At 59.7% G+C, this 4,783-nt stretch overlaps 1 long non-coding RNA gene across 1 annotated transcript; it reads right to left on the reverse strand.

The window, feature by feature from the left end:
• Positions 1-1,668: 1,668 nt before the first annotated feature.
• Positions 1,669-4,532, reverse strand: LOC139042498 (uncharacterized). Its single transcript, XR_011499268.1, has 3 exons — positions 4,040-4,532; positions 2,495-2,745; positions 1,669-2,209 (listed from the first exon to the last, which is right to left on the reverse strand). It is a non-coding gene; the product is annotated as an uncharacterized lncRNA (long non-coding RNA).
• Between the last annotated feature and the right edge of the window lie 251 nt (positions 4,533-4,783).

Genomic DNA, 4,783 nt, shown 5'->3' on the forward strand with positions numbered 1-4,783 from the left:
TCACTGCCTCGGCCTCGGCCTCGGCCTCTGTCCGTCTTGTCTCTCTCTCTCCCTCCCTCCCTCCCTCGTCGGTCTCTGTGTGTGGACGTCTAGGTGGAGGCGAGGCAGGGAGGCCACCCACCCACCCACCCACCTACCTCGTGGTTTACCACACGCTCTACACGGAGGTAGAATTCCCATCTCACCGAATCCATCCTTTCCACGGGGCAAAAGCCAGTGGCCTTCGGGAGTCTCTCTCCCCAAGGTGGCGCATCCGTCATGGCTATCTATTTCCAGAAGGTTTCCGTTTCCATCCCCTCCCTCCGAAAGAAAAAACGGCCCCACTCCCGGATCTGCCCCACCACGATCACCACCACCGCCGCCGCCATCTGCTGTCGCCCTCTAGGGTTGGACCGTTCTAGCTCTCTCCTCTGTGTGGAATCGCAACGTAGGTCGCCTTGGATGTCTGGCACCTCTCACTTAGCAGAAGGTTTTGGAGGCTCAGGCTGGGCCACGCTTTGGCCCGGGTCAGTGTTCCGTTCCTCAGGACGGCTTCCTCGTTTTCCACGAGAAGGAGCCGTGAAGACAGAAAGGAAGGGCGGATGGATGGCTTTTCCCGTGCTACCGAGTCCCTCTCCCCTTTTCCCCAAAGCGTGAGGGGCGGTCGAGAGGATCGTCTCTGATGACAAAAGTCAGAGGCACCCCGGGTCAGACACCGTGCGAGGCGTTGGTGTGTTCTCGAGAGGAGAACACGTCCCCGTCAGCGTTTCCTGTTGTTCTCGTTCCGAAAGGATTCACGCGCCACCACGTCTCCCTCAAGGTCTTAGGGCTGTCGTGCTCCGCAGCCATCACGTGTCGTGGATCCTGGGCACCACCACGCCACCCCGCCCCCCCCCGCCATAGCTGTCGATCGCTATGTGGCACGCCTACGTTTGCCCAAAAGAGCAGTCCGATGGACAGCGTGGTGCTTTTCCCAGCAGGCAGGCAGGTGAGAGTCACCCCTCTAGAAGGTTTCCAAGCCCCGTTCCATTCTCAGAGGCAGCTCCTTTGGCCATCAAGGAGGCAGGCGATGGGGGTGGGGGTGGGGATGGGGATGGGGCAGGGGCCTCTGTCCCTCTGTCGCGGTAGAAATGATTGGGAAAGGAGGGACGATGGGCGTAGGTCGACCATCCTGGGCGGTGGTGCTTTGGGAGCCTTTTCTAGAAGAAGGAGCGAACGGCGTTCCCTGGGAAGGGAGGAAACCAGAGGAGGTCCCCCTCAGACCGACCTGGCACGAGAAGGACACACTCTCTCTCTCTCTCTCTCCCTTTTCTTCCTGACTTGAAATCAGGAGACAAAACTCCCCTGCCAAAGGGGCCCTCCCAAAACGGGGAGTGAGGAAGACCTCCTTCTCTTCACGGCTGAAGTTCTCCCTGCCTTTCCTGGACGGGAAGGATAGCACCTACGCCCGCTGCCGTCGGTGACTTTTAGTCCCCCTGGAGAGGAAGAAATTCTTTCCCGTGGCCGAACCCTGGCGGTTCGTTCGTGCTGCAGAGGACGTGACCCTCTCTGACACACCCAGGAACCTCCTCGCTCCGGGTCGAGGAGAGGGAGTTCTGTTCTGTGGTTTAGAATGGTGCTTAAAAAGGGATGTCGCTTACAAAGGGTCCTCGTCCCCCTTCCTAAACCTAAACGGACGGCTCGGCTCGGAGGCGTGAGATACGTTTCGCATCCTCCTCGTCGTCTTCACTCAAAGTTTTATTGGAGTTTGGAAGATTTTATTTTTTGTCTTTCCTTTTTCTCCCCAGAGCCCCCCGGTACATAGTTGTGTGTTCTTCGTGGTGGGTCCTTCTAGCGGTGGTATGTGGGACGCCGCCTCAGCGTGGTTTGATGAGCAGTGCCGTGTCCGCGCCCGGGATCCGAACGAACCGATGAAACACTGGGCTGCCTGCAGCGGAGCGCGCGAACTTAACCACTCGGCCACGGGGCCAGCCCCTTACTGGATTTTCAAAACAACTCCGGGGGCCGGCCCGGTGGCGCGGCGGTGAAGTTCGCACGTTCTGCTCCGCCGGCCCCGGGTTCGCCGGTCCGGATCCCGGGCGCAGGACCTGGCACCGCTTGGCGAGCCACGCTGTGGCAGGCGTCCCACCTGGAAAGTAGAGGGGGATGGGCACGGATGTCAGCTCAGGGCCAGTCTTCCTCGGCCGACAGAGGAGGATTGGTGGCAGATGTTCGCTCAGGGCTCATCTTCCTCAAAAATAAAATAATAAATCGATTCGATAAAATGTCAAATAACACAACCGCGGGATCACGCTTAGAGTCACCCTTGGCCCGATGATGCCACTCCCCACCCTCCCCACCCCCCTGCCCCCCACCATTTGGAGGTGCCGTCAGTGGGATTCGTTCCTGTTTGTCCATCTTTCTTCTTTTTTTTTTTTTTTTTAAAGACTGGCACCCGAGCTCATTGCCAATCTTTTCTTTTCTTTTCTTTTTATTCCTCCTCCTTCTTCTTCTTCTCCCCAGAGCACCCCAGTACCTAGTTGTATATTCTCTTTGAGGGTCCCTCTGGTTCTGCCGTGTGGGACGCCACCTCAGCGTGGCTTGATGAGCGGTGCCGTGTCCGAGCCCAGGATCCGAACCTTCCAAGCCCCGGGCCGCTGAAGCGGAGCGTGCAAACTCAACCGCTCGGCCACGGGGTCAGCCCCTTCCTTCCTTCCTTCCTTCCTTCCTTCCTTCCTTCCTTCCTAAGGAGGAGGAGGCAGGCACTGTGTGAAGTCGCCAGTGAGTCTGTGGAAAGAGACGGAGGATTTCCCATGGGAAGCCGGGGCGGGAGACACGGACCGATGTCGTGCGAACTTGAAGGTGAATGATCAAAAAACCCACACACGCCTAGAGCGGCGGGTTGCCAGTTAGGAGTTTGCTTGCCGGGCCCATAACGCAGGGCTCATCGATGAGCCAAACCGTCCGTGATCCTCAAGCAGTCTAGTAGGGTTAGAGAAAGGAGGGGGGCACTCTTTCTGCCCCAGATGAGGCGAGTTTCTCAGACAGCCACCCTGCCCCAACATCTTCCCTCCCTGCCTCCCGGCCCTTGGTGGACTGCGGCCTAAGGGTGGGGGAATTGAAGAAAGCCGTTCAATGGAAAAAAGCCCGAGGCCATGGGAGAGAGCTTCCTGCACTTGAATGAAGCCCTGACGCCAGGCCCATCGGAATGAATGGGCCTGACCTCCCCTCCCCCCTCCCCCCTCCCAGGCTGGCGAGTCCCAGCGACTCGACTCGGCAGTGGAAGGCTAGGGGTTTCTTCCGAAATGGTGAACCGGCCCCCTTGTCCACAGGAAAACCACACACGGGTACAGCCTACGCCGGATCTCGGGCCAAGTCGTCAGGGTGGCAAGATGATGGCGGATGAGAGGAAACTTGTTCTGGGACCGCACCGCCCCCCCCATCGCCTCTCTGGCTGAGAAGAGGGCTGGGGAGCGGTGAGGGTCAGGGGGAGAGTGGGGGCGGGGCCGGGACAGGGACCACCGGGCAGTAGGACGGGAGTAGCCCTGAGGCCTGCCTGCCTGCTTCCTTCCCTGCCGGCGCAGGGCTGAGAGAGGCACGGGGCACGCTGGCTCCTGCCCCTTCACTCATTCGGGAAGCCTCCTGTTGTTGCTCCTGAGGTGCCGGCTGCGGTGACAGACAGAGCAAAACTCCTCTCTCTGTCTATTTCTTCAAAGGCCCGAGTCTGAGCTACGACAGATTCCCCTGTGGCTCGACCCGCAACCTCCCATCCTGCCAGACCAGACCCCTTGTCTAAAAACCTCCACTGGAGGAGCTCTTCCACCTGACTCGGAAAGGAAACACCAGCCCCGCCTCAGCCTCACACCCACCACCACCACCACCACCCGCCCCCCCCCCCGCCCCACTCTCCTCCGGACCCAGATACCTAACAGAGGGAACAAAAATCCAAAAATCCTGCTGCTCTCCTTCTACCACCTCCACTTCAGAAGAGTCGGTCTCCCCCGAACACCTCAGACTCTGTGACTTCCCGCGGCCTCCCTTTCCCCGTCCCCATTCTCTCCCCGGATGGGCCCCATCTTACACTCGAACGACAGCTCCACCGCTCGGGGCAGCTGGACACGATGTCCCAAAGTGGCCCGGACGGTAGCCTGGTCGATTCCAAAGGACCCACGCACGCAGTCGGCCATAAACGTGGTGTGGAGATCGTGGACGTTTGCGGGCCTCTGATGAAATCGCTGCTCCGGGGACCCCGGCGTCTAGGACCCGTCTTCTCCGTGTTCTTCACACCGTTGCTCCTGGGCCGGTTATTCTCTTCCCTCTCACTGACCTTAACGTTTTGTCTCTGCCATTGAATTTTGACTGTGCGAATGTGACTTGCCGCTGTAGGGCTGCGTGGATCTCTCAGGCATCCTGCTGTGCCGTGCGGGGGGGGGGGAATCCTTGGTGGGTGGGTCGATAGACGTCCCTTTGGTTGTGCCCTGGAGGGGAGAGACAGAGGGGACCACTCAATCCACCACGAACGCTGATGTCGCTCCGATAAACCTGTAGCGGTGATTCTAGTTTATGGCCCGTGTCCTGAAAATAACTTCCCGAAGGGCCAGCCCGGCGGCACAGCGGTTAAGTTCGCACGTTCCGTTTTGTCAGCCAGGGGTTCGGAGGTTCGGATCCGGGGTGCGGACGTGGCGCCGCTTGGCGAGCCACGCTGTGGTCAGCGTCCCGCCTATCAAGGGGAGGGGGATGGGCACGGATGTTAGCTCAGGACCACTCTCCCGGGGCAAAAAGAGGAGAATTGGCAGCAGGTGTCAGCTCGGGGCTCGTCTTCCTC

Source organism: Equus asinus, chromosome 29, assembly GCF_041296235.1.
Source record: "Equus asinus isolate D_3611 breed Donkey chromosome 29, EquAss-T2T_v2, whole genome shotgun sequence".
In the NCBI taxonomy this organism is placed as follows: Eukaryota; Metazoa; Chordata; class Mammalia; order Perissodactyla; family Equidae; genus Equus; species Equus asinus.